Consider the following 9,558-nt stretch of genomic DNA (forward strand, 5'->3'; position numbering starts at 1 on the left):
GGCCTCCCAGTGCAGTGGGAGGAGCTGGCTGCTGTAATTGACGCGACCCTATCGCTCTCCTCAGAAGGATCGAGCATGTTGGAAAGTGGGCATCATTGTGCTGCAATGTCTACGCCTAAAATACCGCAAGTGCCTGATGTTGGTGTAGAGCCAGAGGAGGCTCCACCGGCCTACTCTCCGGGACCGGAGACACCCGCCTGCCGCCCAAGGGAGAAAGAACCAGAGCCCTACTATGGCTCGTGGAGAGACTTTTTTCAGCCCTCGTTCAAGTGGTCATCACTTATGGCGGAGATCCGGGAGGCCGCTATAAAGCGGAATACGAAGACCAAAATCGTTTATGAAGAATTGACTAAAACAATCCATGAAAAGCATGCTAACACCCAACCCCGCCTGGAAAGGAGAAAGGGAGTGGTGCTGTCATTCGACAAAACCCGTGGCTACGGGTTCATCCAGGACTATCTAACTGGCAGAGACCTCTATGTGAATCGAAGGTCTGTCAAAAGAGACTACCTCCCTTCTTATCAGCACAGCCTCCGTGAGGGAGAGGAAGTGGAGTACACCCCTGCCGAGAGCCTGCGAGGCCCTTATGCCACTGCCGTGACCCGTCCCAAACGAGCACCTGAGGACTGGGAGGCAGAAGAAGGAGAAGACTACTCTGGCTGCGAGCGGGAACCTGAACGCTCTCCAGAGCCGGCCCATCACGCCTTTCAGGAGCGGAGCTCCTTCATTGGGCCTAACGTCTTCTGGCAGCCAACCGTGTTGGAGAAATGGGTGAGCCCCTATCCTTCCCCCGAGCTGCCTCGTCGGGAGAAGACCATACAAGATATGGAAAACTTGAAAGGACTTCATGCTACCTTGGAGAACATCCGGAGGGGTCGGAGACCAGACGCATCGCCAGAACCTGCAGAGGCCGAGTCCGCGCCATCGGTGACTGTACCTGCGCCGGCGGCGCCAGCAGATGACAGCGACTCCGACACAGAGAGCATCAGTGAGCAGATTGTCCGGCTGGAGGAGAAGTTGCGGGAGCTGCGCAAGATCGCGACCGCCAGGATCCAGACGCCGCCAAAGAAGGACGAGGTAAGGGTGCCTGTCACCACCCGTAGACCACCTTCTGCTGCCACCGCTCCGTCAGTGCCCCAAAGGAGACCCCCGGTTGCTGTGAATAGCCGCGCCGAGCCCACCGGACCGCTTGAGGCGGCGGTAACCACGCCATTCCATCCCACAATCCTTATGCCGGGACCGGTACGGTCCACCCAAGGGTTTACCCCTAGGCCCATGGGGCCAATACCTATTAGGGGCCCCTTCACCCTACAGCTGCCCCCCAATACAGTTATGTGGGCCCATCCTCCTGTAGAGGACTACTACAGGCCGTACTTGCCAGCAGAGCCAAGTGGTTATGATATGCCACTGTGAATCAGCCTGCTAGGCCTTTGATTTATTTCACTGCACTTGTTTCCAGGACCTCCTGCCTGCTTTTGCTACCCCACGCCAAGTTGTGCCTGTTCCTTTAGTTGCACCTTTTACCCTTCACCCCCTTTTCAGGTTGATCAGGGGTCTTACAGCACTTGTCTTTGCTGTCCTTTTATTGTGCAACTTCATACTAAGGAACCGTGCCCGGAGACAGACTCAAAAGAACCTGAGCCTCTGAGATTTTTGCTCTTTTAAAGGAAATGTGCCCAGAGATGGACTCCACCGCATGAGAGCCTCTGTGATTTAATAGAAAAATAACCTGGGTACGGACTCATGTTTGTTCTTTGAGCCTCCAAGAACTTTTATACTGTTTTATCTATTTTGCTGTTCTATCATGGACTTATTCATTGTCATGGACTATCCTGGTTATAATGTTACGCTGTGCCAGGTCAGCGCCCCCGTTCCATTCATTATCCTGAGAGAAGAGAACGACGCCCCTTGTCACTACCCTTCACCTTTGCCAATTGGACCTGATGTAAATGTAAATGCAGATGAATTACATGTATGTATGCCTGCATGTCTCTATTTTCTATTTCAGGTAGAGATTCCAGTTGGGCGACCCATGATGGAGTACGAGGTCGTACTCAGCTTAAAGCAGTGGGGTATGTAGTGTACGGGGACTGTAATACCCGTCACTACCAAAGTGTCACTTGGTGTGCTGTCGTCCCCCCTTAGTTATGGAGAAGTTGGTATATGTCAGTTTTATAAAATGTCATGTAATGCAATGCTATGTGTTTCCCTGTTACTATGACACTTGCATGTACAGGCCTGCTAGGGGTGTCATTCCAGCTTCTAGTCACTAGAGGGAGCTAGGGAGCCCTAGTCTATATAAGGCCCAGTCAGGGAAGGGAAAAGGGAACGGAGTCTAGTGTCTGTAATCTACAGTTGGAGATTAGACAATGTCAGAGACAAGTCCAGGCCTGAAGCCTGCTGTCCAGGAGAAGATTCCCTCCTGAATTCCCATATGCAGAAACAGGAATATCTTAGCTAAAGAGCCTGAGGAAGCAGCTGAGAGAGACCGAGGCAGAGTGCAGAGAAGCAAGAGGTACTAAAAATAACAGAGGAGGTACTTTCTAAAGCTATAGCCAAGGATATAAAGCCAGAACTAGGTTATTGGGCCTTGGTGAAGAATTGCTATATTCCAGGATCAGACAGAAATAGAGTGCAAGCTCCTGTACTGCAAGTCCTGTGTTCAACACTCTGTAATCACCTTGCTAAATCTGTAATTGCCTGCATCAACCGTATTGCAAAATCGACTGTATGCCAAGGAACTGCGATTCCAATATTGTCTCTGCATGAAAACTACTAAAGTTGGAGTTCTGTTTTTATACCACGTGTTCCTCAATTTATTCCTGCTATCCGCAAACGGCGTGCCACCGTTTAATTGGCACTGGCGTCACGAACAATTTCTACCATCACCTGCCATTGCAGAGAGTCAGCCGTCTCAGGTTAGTGTCTATTGCACTACTACACCCAGGAACACTATTACACACAACTTGAGTACGCTGCAATTGTGCTGTGCGCTGCTGTATCTAAGCTTCTCATGTGTGATACTGTTTGCTGACCCACTGAACCTAAGCTTATCGTGTAATATTATCCTGTGAGCTGTTGTATCTAAGCCTCTTGTGTGTTATATTGTCCTGTCAGCTGCTGTATCTAAGCCTCTCGTGTGTGATATTGTCCTGTGAGCTACTGTATCTAAGCCTCTCATGTTGATATTGTCCTGTGAGCTGCTGTACCTAAGCCTTTCGTGTGTGATATGGTCCCGTGAGCTGCTGTATCTAAGGCTCTTGTGTGTGATATTGTCTTTTTAGCTGCTGTATCTAAGCCTCTTGTGTGTGATATTGTCCTTTTAGCGGCTGTATCTAAGCCTCTTGTGTGTGATATTGTTCTGTCAGCTGCTGTATCTAAGCCTATCGTGTGGTATATTGTCCTGTGAGCTGCTGTATCTAAGCATTTTGTGTGTGATATTGTCCTGTGAGCTGCTGTACCTAAGCCTTTCGTGTGTGATATGGTCCTGTGAGCTGCTGTATCTAAGGCTCTTGTGTGTGATATTGTCCTTTTAGCTGCTGTATCTAAGCCTCTTGTGTGTGATATTGTTCTGTCAGCTGCTGTATCTAAGCCTCTCATGTGTGATACTGTCCTGTTAGCTGCTGTATCTAAGCCTATCGTGTGTTATATTATCCTGTGAGCTGCTGTATCTAAGCCTATCGTGTGGTATATTGTCCAGTGAGCTTCTGTACCTAAGCATTTTGTGTGTGATATTGTCCTGTGAGCTATTGTATCTAAGCCTCTTGTGTGTGATATTGTCCTGTCAGCTGCTGTATCTAAGCCTCTCGTGTGTGATACTGTCCTGTGAGCTGCTGTACCTATGCCTTTCGTGTGTGACATTGTCCTGTTAGCTGCTGTATCTAAGCCTCTCATGTGTGATACTGTCCTGTTAGCTGCTGTATCTAAGCATCTTATGTGTGATGCTGTCTGCTGTAGCTAATTCCTTCATGTGTGATACTGTCTATGGAGTTACTTCTCTAAGCCTCTTATATGTGAGTGTGTAGTGAGTCGGTGTATCTAAGCTTATCATGGCTGATAAACTATTGCATCTAAGCTTATCACCTGTGATGCTGTCTGGTGAGCCGCTGTATCTAATCCTTAAAGGGGTTGTCCGGGTTCAGAGCTAAACCCGGACATATCCCCATTTTCACCCAGGCAGCTCCCCTGAGACGAGCATTAGAGCATTTTATGCTCTGATGCTCTCCCTTGCCCTGTGCTGATTCGCGCAGGGCAAAGGCTTTTTCTGAAGATCTGGTGACGTACCGGGCTCTCCATAGGGACTGCTAGGTGGAGGCTTCCTTCCATTAGTGCCGGTGATGTCACCGGGAACACTGCTAGGCAGAAGCCTCCACCTAGCAGTGTAAAAATGTAAACAAAAAAGCCCTTGCCCTGCGCGATCCAGCACAGGGTAAGGGAGAGCATTATATCATATCATAGGGGCTGCTTGGGTGAAAAAGGGGATATGTCCGGGTTCAGCTCTGTACCCTGACAACCCCTTTAAATGTGTGATACTTTGTGCTGAGCAGCTGTATCCAATCCTGTAATGTGTGATATTGTTTTCTGAGCTGTATATCTAAGGGCTGTTTCACACGAGCGGATGCCGTGCGTGCCATCCGCTCCGTGAAAGAGAGCCAAGACCCGATGCAGACTGCAGAGGCACGGAGCATTAACATGACTGATAATGCTCCGTGCCTCTCTGTGATCTCTTTACTACGAAATCACAGTGACAACTTTATCTCCCTGTGATTTCGTAGTAAAGAGATCACAGAGAGGCACGGAGCATTATCAGTCATGTTAATGCTCCGTGCTTCTGCAGTCTGCATCGGGTCTTGGCTGTCATTCACGGAGCGGATGTCACGCACGGCATTCGCTCGTGTGAAACAGCCCTAAGCCTATCATGTGTGACACAGTCTGCTGAACTGCTTTATCTAATGACTAGGTATTCTAAGCCTATCAGCATTGCCAGAATTAATGGGGGCAAACTGAGCACTCACCCAGGGCCCCCAACCCCTAAGCGGGAGCTTTTGCCTTACACACAGATCTCTGTAAGGCATTGCTACTATTACTAAGGCTGCATTACTACTGTCTAGGGGGTAAAAAGTTGGTCTTATAACTTTGTAGGCGGCACAGCAGTGTGCATTTCTACTATGTGGAGGGACAAAAGGGGCATTATTACTGTGTGGGGACTAATAGTGGCACCATTACTTTTTTTGGGCACAATACCTGTTTAGGCAAAAAAGGTGGCGCTATTGCTTTGTGGGGCACAATATGGGATGCTATCTAGCACCGGTATTTCCATGGAGTGGTCCGTGAGGAACAACATTTTTCTTTTTTTTTGGGGGGGGGGGGGGGGGGGGGGGGGAGGTAATCATAGTTAGGAAACTGTCACACAACACAGCAGGTACAGTAATAGGGGCAACTGAGGCAGAAACTGGCCCAGAATTGAGATAGCAGCAGGACGTGAGGTAACATAGGTGGGGATAGGAAATGCTGGGAAAGCCAAAGATTTCTGGACAGCGAGATCTGCAGACACAAGTTGTGACTTTAAAGAGGACCTTTCACGATTCTTACCCTATGAACTAAGTATACAGACATGTGGAGCGGCGCCCGGGGATCTCTCTGCACTTACTATTATCCCCGGGCGCCGCTCCGTTCTCCTGCTATGTCCTCCGGTATCTCCGTTCCCTAAGTTATGGTAGGCGGAGTCTGCCCTAGCGCTGGCCAATCGCATTGCAGAGCTCACAGCCTGGGAGAAAATAACCTCCCAGGCTGTGAGCTCTGCGCTGCGATTGGCCAGCGCTAGGGCAGACTCCGCCTACCATAACTTAGGGACTGGTATCTCCGCCTACTATAACTTAGTGAGCGGAGATACCGGAGGGCATAGCAGGAGAACGGAGCGGCGCCCGGGGATAATAGTAAGTGCAGTGAGATCCCCGGGCGCCGCTCTACATATCTGTATAGTTAGTTCATAGGGTAAGAATCGGTGAAAGGTCCTCTTTAAGGCCCCTTGCAGACGAGCGTGTCCGGATTAGGTCCGGATGCATTGCGTCTGCGATCAGGTAAAATAGTGCGAGTAGGTTCGCAATTGCAGTCAGTTTTGACTGCAGTTGCGTTCCGATGGTCAGTTTTTATCACGCGGTTGCAATGCGTTTTGCATGCGCGTGATAAAAAACTGACTGTGGTACCCAGACCCAAACCCGGACTTCTTCACTGAAGTTCGGGTTTGGGATCGGTGTTCTGTATGTTTTATTATTTTCCATTATAACATGGTTATAATGGAAAATAATAGCATTCTTTAAAGGGATTCTGTCATCAGATTTAACCCCTCTAACCTAAACATGTGCCCATGTCCAGACTAATAAGAAGAATCCTAAGCTGGCCTTATTAAACCTCACTGTGGCTCTGGCAGAGGGACGGGGAGGATTGCGAAGACGGCGCTCAGCTGTAGAAGGCGGCGCTGAAGACAGGGAAGGCGGCGCTGGGCACCGGACGGCGAGGGGTGCGGCCGGGCACCCTGTATTAACAGACCTCCGCTTGGGCACCTTAAGTAAGTGATTGACAGGTTATAAAAACCTGTTTTTTGGGCAAATAGAGCCACAGTGAGGTTTAATAAGGCCAGCTTAGGATTCTTCTTATTAGTCTGGACATGAGCATATGTTTAGGTTAGAGGGGTAAATCTGATGACAGAATCCCTTTAATTCAGAATGCTAAGTAAAAGGTCCATTGTAGGGTTAAAAAAATATATATATTTAATTCACCTCATCCACTTGATCGCGCAGCCTGGCTTATCTTCTTTCTTCTTCTTCTTGCAGGACCTGGCTGGAAAAGGACCTTCGTTGACGTCATCGTGCTCACCACTTAGTGAGCGCGGTGACGTCAGCGCAGGTCCTTCTGAATGAAGATAGAAGGTTCTTCTATCTTCATTCAGCAGGACCTGCGCTGACGTCACCCGATGACGTCACCGAAGGTCCTTTTCCAGCCAGGTCCTGCAAAACTGACTGCAATTGCGTACCTACTCGCACGATTTTCCCTGATTGCAGACGCAACGCATCCGGACCTAATGCGGACACGATCATCTGCAAGGGGCCTAAGAAGTCTCCATGGCCATATGGACTAGATACAAGACAGGAAAAGTGAACACTCCCTATTAGAGAAGATTTCATCTTTGGGTTGCTTGATTTAACTTGTATTGTAATCACTTATGTGGTTTGCGGAGCCTGTAGCGCTGATATCTACCCCTGTATGGTCACTGTATGGTGGTCTTTATTCAGTAACAGTATGGTAATATTATTGTGTCAATGTGTAGTAGTAATCAAAGTGGTCATGGTGTGGCGCTATTATTTAGGCTTTATATATAGTGATATTATTGGTACAATTTATCATTTAATTTAATATTTTGCCCTCGCATAGTGATATAATTTGACGGTATATACGGTATAATTCATTTTGTGTGTGTGACCTAGAATCACTAGAGATGCAGCACTTTACCCCCCTTGTACTAAATTGACTCTATATGACTGTGTTGCTGGTACATCTTTTCGGGGCACTGGTTTTAATTGTAGCCAGGGTTGCACTTTGCCTATCATGTGTGATACTGTCCTTTGAGCCACTGTATCTAGGCCTACTATGTGTGGTATATGGGACATACAGGAAGTGTACAGGACAATGTTTGGGGTGCACAGCTCCGCAGCTAGCACAGGAGAGGAACCCCTATGCTGGGGTATCACTGCTCCTAGGGGTCCATTGATATCACTGTATAGGGGGTAAGTGTTACATTCCAGCTGTTCCAGACACCTATCTCTATGCTACCCACCGTGTATCTCCAGGTGTCCTGCGAGCACCTGAACCCCTTTGGTGCTGCACCGAGATTTCTGTGCATTGAATTTTCAATGTAACTTTGAGCTGAATTTTGTGACAATTACACAGTGATGTCAAAGGGGTTCGGACTCCATTTTTTGCTTCTGTCATCCTGTACACAGTCCTTGATCTGTGCATGAGTCCCCCTGGGTATAGGGGATGCACTTAGGCCATGAGCACCATGGGGTACACTAGCTGTATGCACCCACTGGGTGCAGGGGCTGTGTGGTAGCCCTGAAAGTTACAGGGGCTCAGCATAGGCGCAGAACCCAACTGGATGAACCTCTGTGCAGGTCCTAAACCCATCTGGACACCAGAACTCAGCATAAGCCCTTGACCTTCCGGGCACTTGGGGGGGATCTGTGGGAGCCCTGAACATAGTGGTCACCAGGTTAGTTTTCCAGTCACAAGTTGCTGGTGTCTATGAATGCTAGGATCTGAGAAGATCTTGAATCAAGTCAGGTGTGTCTGAAGAATTGAACTTTTCTTGCTCTTGACCACAAACTTCTGTGCAGAAGTTGGCCATAGAATTTTCTATTGATTCTTGCAAAACTTTACAAAACTTTGTTAGATTTTTTCTCCTTCCTGAATGTTGAGGAAGATGAATCTTTTTTTCTTGAAAGATCTTATTGATTAGTCATTTTCCCCTGCGCTCGTCTTTTTCATGTTGGCTGTTTACTAGCATTGAGCAATTTTCCTGCCACCTTTGCATACTCCGCCACGCTGGAGGATAAATATATACATTTAGTGTTTTCCTCTCTTTCAATCAGAACCTTGAATCGCACACTTCTTGAAAAACCTTGCAGAAATGCTCCTCGCTGTGTGCAAAGCGCCGACACTTCTGAGGGGACAGAGGAGAAGAAAAGAACTTTCAATTTCCAAACATTTTATTGAACTGACCGACGGCTGATGATAAAAATAGGAACGGAAGAATCTGCGCTTGAACTATCAAGGTTTCTGGTGATTAACATATTGAAACATTGTATCTACTTTCTTGGGTAACTTTTCTAATACTTGTTTTTCTTCTTAACCCCTTAGTGACCAGCCTGTTTTGGGCCTTACTGACCAAGCGTTTTTCTTCCTTTTTTCATCGTCGCATTCCAAGAGCTATAACTTTTTTTTTTTTCTTTCTATATAGCTTTATGACGAATTGTTTTTTGCGGGACAAGTTTTAGTTTTTAATGGCGCCATTTTGGAGTACACATAACTTTCTTCTTAACTCTTTCTGGGAGGGAGATGGGAAAAACAGCAATACTGCCACTGTGTTTTTGTGTTATAAAAACATAATGATCTTTATTCTCTGGGTCAGTACGATTACAGTGATACCAAATACATATAGTTTTTTTTTACATTTTACTACTTTTTTGCAATAAAACCCCTTTTTTTTTAAAGAAAAAAATATTAATTTGCATTGCCACTTCCCAAGACCCATGACTTTTTTATTTTTCTTTCTATGGAGTTGTGTGAGGACTTGATTTTTCATTGGTATCATTTTGGAGTAAATGGCGCTTTTTGGTTGCTTGTTATTAAGTTTTTTCGGTGACAAAGAAGAATAAATGAACAATTCTGTCATTTTTTTTCTTTTTACGGCGTTCACCATAGGGGATAATTTACATGATATTTATGTAGTCCAGGTCGTTACGGACAAGGCAATACCAAACATATGGGGGAGATTTTAAT

This window comes from Bufo bufo, chromosome 6 (assembly GCF_905171765.1).
Source record: "Bufo bufo chromosome 6, aBufBuf1.1, whole genome shotgun sequence".
NCBI lineage: Eukaryota > Metazoa > Chordata > Amphibia > Anura > Bufonidae > Bufo > Bufo bufo.